A 17,169-nucleotide genomic window follows, 5' to 3' on the forward strand; every position below is an offset into this window, starting at 1 on the left:
AATTATACCCTTCCTAAGTATTTTCCTCCAGGGAAAGTTATCAGTTTGGGAGTAAAAGTCAAAAAATATAAATATTATACATGTTTACAAATGAAAATACTCAGGAGTGGAAAATTTATTGGTGTATATGTAATGAATTGATACAGCGTTACATAGACCTATGCTTTCTTATTGCCTGGGGAATCCCAAAGTTCCCTTTCTCTTACCATCTATGTACTCCAATTTGAAATTAAATTCCTTATATAAAGGAAACAGAATAAAGCAGTGCCAAGGCCATGATGTGTCTATTTCACTTCTAAAAAGTCTACTTAGGTACACAGATGTAGGTGACACACTCTATAGATAGCCCATAGCTTTTGCTGTATTCATAGGACCAAAATTAGTATTGCTACCATCCTGTGACTATAGCCACATTTGTAATGACTCTTGCAATGCTTATGGATAAAACCAGTTCTCAATTATCACTGTGGTAATTGAGGCTGCATTTTTAGCATAAGTGAAAACCATGGGAGGCCCAAAACTTCGCCGTGGCAGAGAACCCCAAAGCCTCCTCACTCTGTCCTTTCTCTTATAACTTGACCTTCATTTTATTTCAAAACCTTGTTCTGATTTGAGCAAATTCCTGTGTGCCTGGGAAAGATCTCATGAAGACACATTAATTTACCACTGTCTTGTTATCTATCCTTGTTTCAGTTCTGAGCTATTAGCCCTTTTCTTCTTCTTTGCTTTCTATGATACAAGCTTTGTTCACATCCCTCCTACACTTGCCTTTTCCTTATATTATCCTTAATAGAGACCGATCCTCAAATATACAGAACTGACATTCTGAATGGTAGTTACCAGGGCTGCATTTGTGTTTAACTTGTGTTCTGTGTGCAAACTAAATCCTGTAAAGGCAGGAGCTTTGTTTATCCTGACAAATGAGGAATCCCCACAGCCCAGCTCAGTGAGTGACACATAGTAGGCATTCAGTACATATTTGTTATGTGAATGAATGTAACTGTCTATGATCCCATTACATTTTGAACTTCTAAATAACCAGGGCTGTTTCTTTAGTCCAGCTACTAAGGGGTGTGTGGGGGAATTGCACAGAATCTGATTCATGCTGCGTCATGAAAGGAAATAATTTACCATGTTTATCATTGCCCTTAGCAGCAATAATCACAAAAATGCTTGTAAATGCTTAATTGTCCATGGAGATGTATGTGGTGGTGTATGAAGAGAAGGAAAAGCGCAAAATTTAGAGGGTTTGACAGACCCAGACTCCTATAATGTAGACCTAAACGTGCTAGACCAGATGAAAGGTAGAATTTGAGCCATGCTGATGTCAAAATTAAGAAAAATAAAATCTTCTACTTTTGTGCCGCAAAATGATTTTATTTTTCTTAAATGAGATCATGTTATTTAAAAGTTTTCAGAACAGTTTTTATGTGTAATTAGTTGTCCAACTACTAACAAAAGGATAGAAAAAACTAACTAATACACAAATGGTCAGCAAATTTTATGCACACGAACATAGTCTTGCTATAGTTTTTAGAAATCTCTATACATAAATAATAACCATTAGTAAATTAGTAATTAAAAGCCTTTTGATAATAAAAGATAATTAATAGTTTTAAAAAGTCTATTCTTACTGATTTGAGGGAAAGAAATGTTTCGCATGTCATTACCATGTATTTGGGAATTCAAGCATATAAACTCTAAGTAAAAATAATGTCCTGAATAAAACAAGGAGAGACATTTGTGTTTTTTTTAAAGATTATTATAATTGACAATATATGTGCTGACATCATTCTAATTATTTGAATTTGCTAATAATTATCCTCCACATAAAAGTAGCACAAGTTCAACCTTAAGATGCCTATGTTTTGCTAATGTTAAGATTAGCTGATTAATATTGATGGCAGCTAAGGCCAGTGGCTAATGTCTGACATCTGTTTGGGAAATCAGTGTTCCAATTCAGGAAGCTGGCATTTCTGTTGGGGTTAGAATGAGGGGTTATTGTGTAAGGAATTATGATTAGGGTTTGTGTATGGTTAAGGTTAGGAATAGGGACATGATCTATTTCGTTTCTGTTCATCTCAGTGTATTTCTAGTGTCAAGCTGCTTGCTCTATTCTGTGTTAACAGGGAGGTCTTCCCCTCTGTTCCCCTGTGGCACGTTTTCTGTGGCACATTATTTCACTTGCTCCTTCAATGTTAATGGACTGATTGATCTCTTTTTTGTCTGTATTAGTCCTTACCTTGACCTTCAACAATCTTTTCACTTAGGACAGAGGCATTTCTTTTTGTTCCTTTTTCTTGTTACGTCACAAGTAGACACTCGCACTGATTTAAAGTTGGGGATTAATTTTTACATCATCCTTTTCCAGATGCCAACCTCAATCTTGATAGTAAAAGTACATCAAAGGGCATTATAGCTTTGGGAGGGAAAGGGAAAAATATACAGATTTGTTTCAAAACTCGCTGGAATATTTTTGAACCAAAAATTGTAAACCAAAAAGAAAATGTCATAAAGTCCTTGACATTTTTCAGACATAGAGGTTACTTATTTCTCTTTCTCTAGTGGACTTCAGTTGGCTTCAAGTTGGTGCAGAAAAAGTAAAAAGTAGAGTTTGCATGCAGCTTACACAAAGGGAGCAATGAAAACTTTGTAACCTACTTATTACAACAAAAGGAGTAATAGTAAAGTGAAGTAGCCACGAAGATTCACAAAATGGACCAACTGGAAAAGCAAAGAATATCGGGACTTTCAGTGTATTGAACAAAAGCTCAATTAAAACCTCTTTTCTTTTTATTTCCACTTTGCTTCAGCTGAAAAATTAAGTAAAAAATCATCAAAATCTTGAAAATTCAGGAAAATTTCTCAAACGCATCTTGAGGGTCTTACTATATTAATATATTGCTTACTTGATGTTTGTAATGAAGTCCCTGAAGCCATTGTATCCATGTGATCAAGACATTCTGTGCAAGAAGGCAGGAAAATGGAGCTTGAACATACCCTTGGAAGATTTTTCTCAAAAACTACTTTTTTCTTTGATAAGGTGGTTTTGTGTGTAAAGGTTTCAGTTAACACCAAAAAGTTTTTCTTTAGTAAACATCTCCTGTCTATGGGGAAAGCAAAACTAAATCAGAAGAAAATTGAAGTTAGCTATGAGCATTCCATATTAAATGTAGGTTGGGGCTAGGAAAAATGGTATTTTCTGTTATGATCTGTCCAGAACACTGTTAACTTTTAGACAAGGATTTTTTTTTTTCAATAAAATATCCCAGACTGTCAACTTCTGGTTTCTACTAGCAGGGTGCTACTTAAACCTTTTGTGCCTAAGATTCCACATCTTTAAAATGAGTATAGTAATAGTGATGTTATGATATTAATGAAGTAATCCACGGCACACAATTAGACACACCTGATAGTGCACAATAAATATTGCTTAATATTAGTAGAAGTGTTAATACTATCTAACATAATACCTACCTAGCATTGGGCCTTTTTTTAGTATATTTTCAATAAAATAATGAATGAATGAATAAAATGTCCACAGCATCTTCATAAGAATAAGATACAAGGAAATTATAGAAATTTATAATTAGAAGTTATTTAGTGTACTCTTACATAATATGGCAGTCCTCTAACTTGTGCAGATAGATTAATATTGTTGTCCTGAAAAATATTTTCCTTGAATTATGATGAAATGTGAATACATTTGGCTTTTGCTCATTGGTGCTAACATTTAACCTCTGGAACTTCACACAGTCAATCTAAACTTTCTACCATATAATAACCCTAAACTTTGGATTGCAGGAATTATCACAGTCTTATATAGACCACTATCTGGGTAAAACATTCACTTGTTCTTAATTGACTTGGTTTTCCTGAGAACTAATTATTCAATCAGTCTGATTTGTAAATGTCTCCTTGTACATACCATGGCCAGAACATAATAGAGACTCCAGAAAGATCTAACTAGTGCCCAGTGGGATTATTAATAACTACTCTTACATTACTATCATCCCAGCTAACAAGAATTTATCACTTATGTGCTAGGCGCCGTAGTAAGGCTGTAGATGATTTAGTTCTCTTTTTGTCCAGAACCTTCATAAGGCAGATTTTATTACAGTCAATACTTCTACTTAGGAACTGAGATCCAGCCTGGTTATATCACTAGCCTAAGGACTTGCATCTAGTCACTGAGAGAGCCAGATTTCAAACCTTTGTCTTTTCTGACAGGAAAAATTGAGCTTTCTCCTTTCCACTTTGTTGCTATATTTTCTGCCTTTTTTTGGACACCATGATGTAAACCTTTGTATTCGTGAAAGATATGGCCATGACCTTAAAAATTCACCAACAGTCAGAAAAAAAAAAACAAGTCCCTAAGTAGCAGAATTTGGGTGGTTGATTAGGCTCCTGTATACTGAATAGGATTCCAGTCCAGAGTGGGGGCTTTAAATATATGATTTCATTTAACTGTCAATTGTGATGTAGGTGTTGTTATTGCCATTTAAATTAATACATATCATGTACCTCTGTGGTCACACATGAATTGCTAATGCAAGGATATTGAATTTGCTTATGTCAAGGGTCTGCTCCACCTTTGTGAATACTGTTTAAGATTGCATTAGCATTTTTGACAGTCATGGCATATTATTGTCTCATATTAAGCTGTGCTGACTAAAACACATCTTTTCAGATGAACTATTCAGTGGACATTCTAAGATTTGGTACCTTAGTGACTAAGGACCTAAAGGCTAGCTTCTTAAGAGAACAATTTATCAGATCGTTGCTCTAATGTGAATCTTCCCCTAGGAGAGATTCATATTCAGTCTATACTAATTCACTTCTGGGGCCCTAAAGTCACTTGCTTGGCTCTGCTGTCAACTAAAAGTAGTACCAGATAGCAACAGGATATCAGCATGAAAGCAAAGAAAAGGAAAGGAAGGAAATTCAGTGGTTTGATATTTTGATTGATGGCTGCAGGATTCATGCCAAAAAAATCATTATTTAGATAGCACTAATGTAGTTACTGACTCAAGCAATGTATTTATGCATGAATATTTTATTTTGATATTCTTTTTTAACGATAAGGAATGGATGTACTCTTTCAGAAAGACGGTAACGATATAAAGCAGTTTGAGCATGCGGTTCGATTAAAATGTATCTAAAATACAGATCATGAGAATGGGAGGTTTTACATCTGTTAATTCATCAGGAGATGGTTATTCTAGATCTTTGAATTAATTTAATAATATAACCATCAAATCACATGCTTTTAAATTAAAAAAGTGAAATAAATGATGGGAATTATGACAGCAAATGGATATTTTTTAAACTGAGGGCAAAAGTGAAGCATATCGCAAAAGAACCAACAAATAAGAGAAGATAATATGCTCAAACAGGAAAGTATGCTTAGTCCACAAAAGTGAGCAGTTTCTGGGGATGCTGGTGCAAGGGAAAATTACCTCTTTTAATAAAATGAATCAATTGTAACCAAATTTCAAAATAATTTTTTACCATTTGATTTTTTTGATACATGAAATTAATTTTACTACAGATTTTTAATGTAACAATATGTTACAGGCATAGAGCACTGTCCTAACTAGTATCTGAAAGCTTATGTAAAGAAAATATTTCCCTGTTTTTATATTTTCTGGTATTAGCTGTAACGTATGACACTCTTTTGAGGAAGATTTTATTTTCTCTTGCCAAGTTTTAGTAAATAGAATCTAGTTGAATTTGATAAAACTAGATGCATAAGATGAGATAGGTAATTTAATTGTCAAGCAAACTATAGGTCGTTAGGCTACATAACACTTTTGTTTTTCTTCCAGGAAAGAATCAGTTAAATAGGAGTCATTTTCTTCAAAATACTTCCTCAGCGCCTCAAAAGAATTTCAATCCTATTGTTAAAAATATTTAGAATTACTGGGCATAAAGGAGTTTTAAAACAGTCCTGTGAAGTGCTTTAGAGCTTCCCTGTAGCACTGGGAGTATTCATTCCTGTTCGAACGAGAACAGAAAACAGGACTGGCTGTAGCAGTTGCCTGCTTCAAAGATGCAAGTTGAGTGGAATCAGAGAAAAGAACAGGTAGCACAGATGGTTAAAAGTAAGTTAGTGTTTCCAAAATTAATTTAAATTGTTTTAATAGCTATTTGTATTTTAACAGCATCCTTTACTGATTGATATTTTGAAATTATATCTATGAAAATAGGTGCCAAATTGAGAAAGTATTTGCATATTTATAGGAATACTAATTTTCAGAACTGGATTCTTAGGACCGATATGAATCACTCCAAATGCCAAAAGCTAAAAAAAAAAAAAAAAACCTCCCAGTCAATTTTTATTATCTTTGTTTCCTGATTTTATAAAAAATCTATTTAAATGTCTGAATCTTCGCTAAGCCCAATAGAGGATGGCTGTATTTCTAGGAGAATGTTCTAATTATTCATTTTCATTTATGTAGTATATTTTGTTGCCTGAAAAGCTATCAATATAGCAGAATACAATGACAGAAAAACAATCCCAGTAACTGAGAATTCTATTGCCTCAGGACCCATTATATATTTTTCTTTCTTTTTCAACCCAGAGTGAGCAGTTTTTAGAGATCTGACCTATCTTTCCTTCTTTGTTTAAGTATGTTTAAATTCTAGTCATTGTGTGGTGAGAATTTGCAGGTGTTTCTCAGAGAACTTTTTCCCCTCTAGCTGGATGTGGAAAGGACAATGCAATTAATAACAGATGGCACGGGATGACCACGTCCTTGAGAGAACGCCTTATTGGCACCTCCTGCTAATTGTATCACATATAACACAACTAAAAGCATAATAAATCTGAACTGGGGGACATTTTATGCAAGAGCTCTTCTCCTTTTCCAGACGGTAAATTGCTCAGCTCTTGAAATATCTATAACCTTGTGACACCCAACTTGCATTAGCTTAATTGCCTTTTTTCCTCTCCCTCCCCCTTCTACCCTCCCTTCTCCTCTCCCACTCTCCCTCTTTACGTCTCTCCCTGTACCTCTCTTTCTCTCCATCTCTCTCACACACACACACACACACATTTTTTTCCTCTTGGGTATAAAGGAACAATTGGGCTGTTGTTTTTCTACCTAGTTTAGTGCTGCGTCTAAATCAGCTGTATTTCCTGGCTTGTATAGAATATGTTCAGGGATTGATATGCTGGCTTTAATGGGAAATTATTCTTTTAGAGGGCTTTAAAACACTTTCCTTAACATTAATGTTGGGAAAGAAAATGTATGTCTAACTGCTGGTGTAATTTAATAAACCTGTAGAGGAGAGTTTTAATTAAATGGAAAAGCATGTTTTAGCTTCAGATGGCCATATGCACTAACACACACACACACACACAGGCACAGGGCTTTCTTTTGTGCACAATGGCAACAACACACAATTTACTGTAGCAGTAACAAGGATTGAGTTTTCACTCATGTCATAGCTTGGTTTGGTGTTATTAACAATTTGTAAAGTAAAAGTTTTATAGTATGTCAGAATGGAAGCTCTGAGCAAGCTTTTTTTTTTTTTTTTTTGTCTTTAAGAAAATGCTTTGGGGGGCCGGCCCCATGGCATATCGGTTAAGTGCACACGTTCCGCTGCTGGCGGCCCGGTTTCGGATCCTGGGCGCACATCGACGCACCGCTTGTTAGGCCATGCTGTGGCGGCACCCCACATAAAAGTAGAGGAAGATGGGCAAAGATGTTAGCCCAGGGCCAGTCTTCCTCAGCAAAAAGAGGAGGATTGGCATGGATGTTAGCTCAGAGCTGATCTTCCTCACAAAAAAAAAAAGAAAATGCTTTGGTGAGTAGCCTGAATTTCATATTCATTTCCTACACATCTATTTTCAGTTTTGGAGGTTTGCCTATAAACAAACAAAGCAAACAAACAACCAAAAAGCAATTTAAATTATATTGGAAGAGAGTTAAAACAAATACACAAAAATCATGCAATATATGTTAAAATTATGTCTCAGCCTGCTAGCTGTATGCGTGTGTGTCCTCTCCTTAGCTAGACAGATGTCTATTCCTCCTCAGTGACTTACCCTCACTGGTGAGAGCAGCCTTAATATTTGTGTCAGTTGGCTAAACCAACTCTAAAATAATAAGACAAATAATAGCCCACACAAGAAACGGTATAAAGTAAGGGCAAGCAACCATATTCTGAGATCTTTCTGGTATTAGCACTATCACTGGATTTACTATTGAGTGGTTATACTTTGAAGCAAGAACTTTTAGGCCAGTTCTGGACCTGGGAAACACTTGAAATTGGATATAAAGGAAAATGGAAGAGTCTCATGCTTCTGACTGTTCTCGTTTGGTCTCTGGTGAGATATGAAGCCATCCAATGAGTTATGTTGTAGGCATATAATCCCCAATAGCAGGTTTGCAACAAAATAAATAAAATCAACAGTTTTATTGTCACTATGAACTTCAAGAGACGTTGATTTAAGTCACGGCCTGCATGTAGCTAATGAATGACCTTAGGTACGTCCCACCACTTTTCTGAGCATCATTGTCTTCCCTTATGAAGTGGGACAGCAGGACTAGAATCAGGAATATTCAAACAGTGCTGCCTTGACGACTAGGGGCTCTGCAGGACCCCACTGTTGATGGGAAATTGATGGAGGGGGAGAATGTGCAAGAGGGGGCCACAAGTCTTAGAGCAATTTTGGTGTTGTTTGCTGTGTATGTTTATGCTTCGTGTAAGATTTCCTTTGAGCAATTCTTTTGAATACATGTCCACTTGGTTAAAATTATTCAAAACAATTAGACTACATTATTGCTAGCATTTCTTTAAGCAAGAAATTCTCTGATGTATGTATCAGCATGCCTCTTATTTAACATGAACTAATGCTAATGTTCTGAATGAATGAAACATGGCATTTAGAAATAGTTACTCTGTTCTTTTTCCACTTGTTCTGCAGTTGATTTGAATGATAGATAATATAGGGATGAACATCAATCAACTCCTTTGCATTAAAGGTGTGCATCTGTATGTTTAAAATGTATGTCACTTTTGTCTCTATATTTTGAAGAAAAAGAGTCATTTATACAGCAGGCAGAATCTCTGAAGCCCATGTGAGTAATAGGTCTTATGTTTTTCTTTGATTTCATGTTTGTCATCTTCATCTCCATGTGTTTATAGTCCACAATCTTCAGGTCAATGCAGATGGATAGTTGCTCAGTGGAGACATGAATATAGTTCTATCACACTTAAAAAACAGAATAAAATCATAGTATTAATTATAGTGACATTTGGTCTTTGTCTCATCTGTGTCCCTCTTCCTATCAGGCATTTTCTAGGAGCAGATTCTTATTTCTTGTTCAGTAGTCAAATAAAGATGTTTTCTATATACAGTGGAAATAGAGGCTAATGTGATAGGAAAAGTACTCATTACCATATATCTCTGCACAATAACTCATCCGATTCTTAACTTCCTTATTTTTGGTTGCTGTGAGGACTAGAGCAATTATATAGTGAAAGTATTTGCAAAATACAAAGCCTCAAATAAATACAAGAGTGTCTTTGTGGGCAGGAACTTTGTCTTAGTTTTCTTTGTAGCCTGATCACTTAACATGTTTCCGAACCCATAGTTGGTGCTCAGTAAATCTTTGATGAATATATAAATAAATGAATGAATAAATGATTACATGTATATAAGTTTATATTTGGGCCAATGCATAAGATAAGGTGAATGCTACATAGAGATGAATTTCAATTCTCTGAATTGTTTGTAACAAACATAATAAAAAACAGTGAACAAGTGTGCATATGCTGCTTATCTATATATTATTATATCTGATTGCAATAAGTAATGAGAAAAGCTGACTATTACAAGGATGGCTGTTTCCTGTATATGAATATCAATCAAATTTTGTCGTTTATTGGGGATGAGGAGGAGACAGTGTTAAAGAAAAGAGGAGTCAGAAATCGAATGTACCTTTCTTTGGTTACAACAACCTTTCTCCTCTGCAACTCGTTACAGATTTCACCACTCATTTTTGAACCTAAATTTATCTCTGGTCCACACACACCAGGTGATATCTCACTTATATTATTTTAAATTATTTACATCACAAATTCTGGGTCATGAAGCAGAGGTGATGGAATATTTTTACATAAAAATGTTGGGATCATGTTTTATTTTAAGCCTCTAACACTGATCATTTTATTTGCAGTATAAGTATGCCCTACATTAGCTTCTGGATTTGGGTATTAGCGCAGTGATGGGATCCATTAAATAGCGAGCACGCTCTCTCTCGATTAATGTATCTCAAATCTTTGGATAATTGCTGATATATTTGGATATAATCAGGACGAAGTGTTACACTTTCTATTTATTAGACTTTGGATAAGTCATTTGAAATTGCTTAGATCCTTGTTCTTTTCAAAATGATAGTGACAGTACCAGGTACTGACATCATTTAGAGTTGGAGATCATAGTGTTTGGTACTAGGGGATTGATAAGCATCAACAATTAAAAAGTAGGTAGTGGAAAAATACTGGCTTTGGAATCTATCTGACCTGGAATCAATTCTTGGCTTTTCCAATTACTGTATAATATTAAAACAGTTTCTCGTATTCTAGGTTGCTTATCTATAAAATAGCATAAAAACATCACATAAGATTGTGTAGAGGATTAGAGATAATAAAAACAGAGTACCTAGTATAGTACTTGCCTATCATATTCATTCAAGACACTGCCTCTTTTATTACTATTATTATATTTCTTGTTATTAACATAAGTGAAAATATTGGTTTAGATCAGTGGTTCTCAACCAGGGGAGTTTTTTTTTTTTTTTTTTTTTTTTTTTGCCACACCACCTCCCTCAGAGACATTTGTTAACATCTGGAGGCATTTTTGGAGTCACAAATTGGGTGAGAGTGCTACTGGACTTTACTATGTGGAGTCCAGAGATGCTGCTAAACATCCTACAATACAGGGGCTGCCCCCCACAACAAAGAAGTATTTGGCCCAAAATTTCAATAGTGCTTAAATGGAGAAACCCTGATTTAGAGTCAAATCACTCTCTTGAAAGACAAAAGTTGTAATTTAAACTAACTGCTTCAGATTCCAAGAATTTAACCTAGAAAGTATCTATATCAAATGGCCTCAATATCTTTTCCATTATGTTTACCTTGATCTTAGGCTAAAGGAAATGGCCTCTGCCCTTAATATAACATAATAAAAATATCTCAAATTTTCCAGTGACTTAAGATATATAGTGTCTGAATTATAATTACCTCCTGATCAAGTTAGCCAAGTAGTTAGGAACTGAAGCTCCCATTGACCTGAATTAGTTATTCTGTGGTTTGTGTTTTGCACCACCTTTCGACTTAGCTATTTTCAGGAAATGAGAGGGATTATGCAGAATCAATGCTGCAGTGGATGCCTAAAGGCGTAATTACTTTAGCTTAGCACAACTTTCTTTACTAACATTAGTTTTGAGTTTGTATTTATTATATAAGATCGTGTATTTTATTCATATCAGTTCAATTTGGAATGTAGTCAAGGGTATTATAAATGATTGATTTAGGTTAGGACACAGATGAGACAAAGATCTAATGCCATCTTAATTGACAATAGGGTTTTTTTCTTTTAAGGCCGATAAAAACTCTCTTCTTGTTGTCACTGAATATCCGCATACTTTTGCAATGTCCTGAAGATTGTAGACTTTTATTTAAATACAAGAAGACAGAGATTACAGATACGAAAATCAAAGAAAAGCAAAAGAATCTATGACAATCATTCATTTACCTTTATTCAAACATCAGCGCTGTCCAAAATATTCATCTATTATGTCAACATGGCTTTTTATCCTCATAAGGAAAAGAAATAACATTTTGCAGTTGAAATTCGTCTGTCGTGGGTGTGGTGGGACATGTAGCAGCAAGGAGAGAAAAGGTCCTGTTTCTCTGCAAGCTTGTGCTTTTTCGTTCCCTTCATCCCTACAAGTGGTCTCAGGTAGACATTTCTTGATTTGTATCTTTTTAATTTTTTCCTTAGTAGGCAGCAGTGTTCTTAGAAACAAAGAATGGCACAAACTTCTTTCAACCAGCATTTTTTCCCCTAAACTCTCAGTGCCCTTACTCTGTACAATCTCTCTTCTTTCCCTATCTCATTTCATTATCTTTTGGGCTCTTTTCTGCTATGAGTGGAGTATAAATAATAAGCCTCAACAAAAGACACAGTAGTTGCATCAGATAGGTAAACTCTCTGGAGAAGGCGTGAGGGATAAGCAATGTTATATTGACAAGCTGCACTAGAGGGCAAAAGAGAGAATTCTAGCTTCAGCTACAGTTCTACAGAAAATACAGAAGGTGAGCTTGTGCATTCACCCTTGGGAGATTACTAAATGAAATTTCTTTAAAAGTCTCAGATATCCAGCGCTTACTTGAGAATAAAAATGGCTCCATAAAGTAGGTAAAAACAATCTTTTCATATCTATCCCAGAAGAGAATTCACTGGTTTGTATGAAGACATCTTTAAAAAGAAAAACTGGAAAAAAAAATTCCTCTTTGCTGGAACAAATGCACAAGGAAAATATTATGAAGATTTAATAAGGAAAAGAATCCTGCAAAAATCTCTATGCTAGCAAATTTCTCGACGTTTGCCTTCATCAATCTGTTAGTCAGTCGGTGTCTCTCCCTTCTCCTGATAAGATGTTTGAGTTGGGAAATTACTGTGGTGACTGTGTCTTTGAACAAAGTACTGTCATGTGCTGGTAACCATATCTTTTATTATAACAAATATGAATTCAAATGGATAGCAAAGAGACCTGCTATCCCAGTGGAAATTGTAACACTTGGTTATTTATCTGTCATCAATCTACTGAACCAGCGGGGAGGAGGAGAGGAACTATTGCCTGCTAGATTCCTAATTCATCTGGTGTTTGAAACTGCACTTCTACCCCATGTGGCTGGAAATCAACAGAAAGACCTCTTCTTTAGAATAGCATGTGCTGAAAACTGATCTCTGCTCTTCTGTGTTTCTGTTTAATAAGGGCTGACTGTAAAGTACCCTTGTGTTTGTGACTAGAGTTGAGAACCCAGTTTTGAACAATCACTAATGGGTTAAATAAATTGGAAAGCATTATAAATTCTAAAATCCAAATATATTAGAGACCCTGAATTGACCTGTAGAAGTAAAACTTATTATAATTACAAGTGATTAATTTCAATGTAAAATGTGTACAAATAAAGAATATTATATTGAAACTTAGGGGATATCAAGAGTTTATCAAAGGATTATTATCAAAGAATCATTATTCCTAAGAAATTTTTCCTAAGGCATTCCTAAGGAATTAGGAATGCTCCAAAAGAAATGAGCTTTTATGATAGCATGTGAAAGGAGAAATACTTAGAATAAAGAGGAGTATTAAATAATTGGAAATTCTAGAATTGGAAATTTAAAGGAGACACGTTAGCTTTCTAAAATCTACCCTTAATCTATCATTATACTTATGTATGGAGGAAAACTAATTTAGACAGCTATTTAATATCCTTTTGATTTTCTGAGCATTTTGTCTTCCATTTGGTATATATGAGTAAACTATAATCACTCCTATTGCATACAGTAGGAAAAAAACAGCAAAAAAATTTTTGAGAGACTTCAGATTATAGTATTTGTACCAGCTTGACATGAAAAGAACAGTGGAAGCATTTTGAACACTTTTATAAACATTGCTAACCTAGTCCTGATGATTCTACAAAACAGAGCTAACTTCTTGGAATGAACAAAACTCACTGTCATAAGGGAGGGGAGAGCAGTTGCCTAAGGAAGTGGAAAACTTCCTTGTCTCTCTGAATTTAAAAGGATCCCCTTTTCTCTTGTGTAAATGCCATCCTGCAGTATGTAATGAAAACTTGAGGAAACCCTGAGGGGGACCTGGTGCGTTTAGTAAATGATGCAAGCCCCGTAGACTTACAATGAAAATCAGTTTGTGGGTCTATTTATTACTCCCTTTTCACCTCAGCGCCCTCCGGTCTTCCAGAAGAAGCAAGAGAAAGAGGCTGAGAACATGCAGTTTTCTATCAGGGCCTTGGCAGAGGGAATGCAAAACATTGGGTTACCTAGAAGATTGATGCTTCCCTGAGAATGGGCTCCCTGACTAAACCGGTATGAGAAATGGCCTATGATGCCTTTCAAGGCAAAGAGACAGATGATCAAGCTAAATAAATATCAAAGTTGATTTGAGAAGTTGGTCGATGGAAACATTCAGTAGACTAGATATTTTGTATTAGAGTTTAAATATTAAACTTTTAGCATTTTAAAATATTGTCTGTATTGTGTGCTCCCAAACAGGCAAAGATTACACATCACACATTTTTACATAAATTTTCCTTCCGATTGTTTAAAGACAAGCTCTATTGAGTTAAATCTTGATTACCTATTTCAATCAAATATATTCTACCTGGCATTTAGCAAAGAAAAAGAAACATAATTTTAAACACTTAATAATGTAGAATAGCAAGTTTTCAGGTGGAAAAAAACCCAACTTTGTATCTTGAGAAGTTGTCTCCCCAATTGACTAAGGCATTGACTTTTCCATAAAGAGATACAAGAGCCTTTTTTTTTTTTTTCCATCCCGTGGTGGGACATTCAGATTTATTTCACCTATAGAAGGATTCTCACAAATTCAAGTACTCAGAACATGCATGCAGTGTTGAGTTTTCAGGAAGGAACCATTTCTCCTGATGTTTATATGTTCCTGGGATTTCTGTGTAAATGTTCACCTATGTAAATTGATTCCTAACCACGTGATACAAATGTAACTTTCATACTAAAAGAGTTAGCATTTTTAAATTAAAAAAATTAAAGAATAAAGCAAAAACTTAAAAATCATTTATATAAGGCAGCCATATCAGTTACCATATTACACAAACAAATGTTAAAACATATTTAAGAGGTTGTTCCTATCCTTGAATGAGGAATACAAAAGAGGAGAAAGATGAATGACATAAAAAAAAGAAAACATTTCACAAACTATATATTTCCGACGTGAAAAGACTGGTTGCAGAGTCCTGTTGATTAGTAGGACACGTGCCGGCTGTACCTGCAGATGGCACTAATATGCACCTGGACTATTGGCCAGTAGGCGCCCTGGGGGCCACTAGGTACTCTCCTACTCTTATTCAGTCTGTAGAGTGATATAGCTCACCTCCCTCAGGCCTGAGGGCAAAGTTAGATTCCACATACACAGGGAATATTAAACCAAGAGTCAATCATATTTCTGGCCAAAAAAGGTCAAGTATTGATCTTAACCAGGGTAAAAACAAGCCACTTGTTAAATACGTCCTAAGGACAGGAAGTCAGACTCTTATTCATGTATCTCAGTGGCAGTAGTTTCTTGGGTTTGGGACACTGGAATAACAGAACTGAAATACTGTGTTTAGTTTTTTTTAGTTTTTTTTTAGTGTGTGTGTGTGAGGAAGACCAGCCCTGCGCTAACATCCATGCCAATCCTCCTCTTTTTTGCTGAGGAAGACCGGCCCTGAGCTAACATCCATTGACAATCTTCCTCCTTTTTTTTTTCCCCCTTTATCTCCCCGAAGACCCAGTAGATAGTTGTATGTCATAGTTGCACATCCTTCTAGTTGCTGTATGTGGGACGCCGCCTCAGCATTGCCCGACAAGCGGTGTGTCAGTGCGCGCCCGGGATCCGAACCCGGGCCTCCAGTAGCGGAGCATGCACACTTAACCACTAAGCCACGGGGCTGGCCCCCTGTGTTTAGTTTTGAATATTAAAATGGATTTGGAGAGTATGTGAAAAATCAATGAAATATAAAGAGTATTATTTTCATATATGTTCCCTAAAATATTGAAAGGTATATTTCACATTTTCTTTCTTTCTTTCTTTTTGGTATAGTAATTAAATGGCTCTCTTCTACCAAGCAATGTGATGGGAACTTTATACACCATCTCATTTAATTTTCATACGTACAAAAAACATGAAGAAAATCTCATCATTTATAATTTATCTCTGAGAAAGGTGAGGCTCAGAAAGTCTGATGAATTTGGTTCACCTCTCATGGTACAGCCAGAAATTGGACCCATTCTCTCTGGAGCTAAAATCCATGTTCTTTCTACAAACCAATACAACCTTCATTGTTTTGTGTTTTTTAAGCCAACTCTTTTGCTTTGCCCTTAATTAATTGTTTAATATGTTTGAATGTTTAATTTTTCACAAATGTTAATAGGCTAAATGTTAATTATGTGGAACTACATTTTTTTTGCTTTGATCAGCAAAAACAACAACAGACTTTAGTCCAAGTGACACTCTTTGATACTATTGGTTTTAAGAATGAAGAAAAAAATTATTTTTCTCTCTTGTAAAATCAGACAAATACAATGTTTCCCTTGTAATAAATATTATGGCATAAATGTAATAGTTTCAAAGATAATTGAGTTTTTTTTTCATTCAAGATTAGACTTGCAGGATTGTTATATTCAAGACATAAATATAATCACATAGCCTGTAAGCAGCCTAATAATTATAGAAGAATGCGTTGGATATTGCTTTTATGAAAAAACTGAGAACGGCTTTGGTCCAACGCTAAGCACGAGACTAACTTGATTCTGGGCGGTGTGAAATTTAGAAAGGGTTATGAGATATATGTTAGAATTTCTGCTATCTTATACCCTCTGCTCTTTTCTTTAATTAATTAATTAGTAAGGTAAAAATATCAGAAGATCCAGAGAAAGAGAAAGAGCATTGTTTGAGGATCTGTTATGTGCCAATGACTGTGCGGGGGTGCTTTTCATCCATTGCCTTGTTTAAGCTCAGGTAAAATTTCTTTGTCCGCAGTACCACGGGAACCTGAACTCCAAGAGGTCCCCTGATTTGGGAAATGCCACAGCAGGTTTTTAAACCTCCATCTCTCTGGCCATAAAGGCCTGGCATTTTCCCCCTATTCCAGGGTCTTTGTGGAGTTGTAAAAGGATCACAGACTTCACCTACTTTCCTTTTTAGTGCTCACCAAATAGGTGTTTCAATAACATAAGGGGGAAACTTAAGAAAAGCTAGGGAAATCTCAGTGATGTACGTTTTAATCTGTCTCAATACTTGACATCAGTCGCTAACACGCTCTACATGGATTGCATGCTTGTAAATTGAATTCGATTCCCCTTTTTGCATTGACTTTCACTTCAGTATC

At 35.4% G+C, this 17,169-nt stretch overlaps 1 protein-coding gene across 2 annotated transcripts in view; it reads left to right on the top strand.

Moving 5' to 3' along the window:
- LOC147914443 (uncharacterized) overlaps positions 1-17,169 on the top strand; it is a 300,164-nt gene that overhangs the window by 198,330 nt on the left and 84,665 nt on the right. The gene's annotated exons all lie outside the window — the stretch shown is intronic.

This window comes from Ceratotherium simum, chromosome 20 (assembly GCF_057802395.1).
Source record: "Ceratotherium simum simum isolate JZ-2026a chromosome 20, ASM5780239v1, whole genome shotgun sequence".
In the NCBI taxonomy this organism is placed as follows: Eukaryota; Metazoa; Chordata; class Mammalia; order Perissodactyla; family Rhinocerotidae; genus Ceratotherium; species Ceratotherium simum.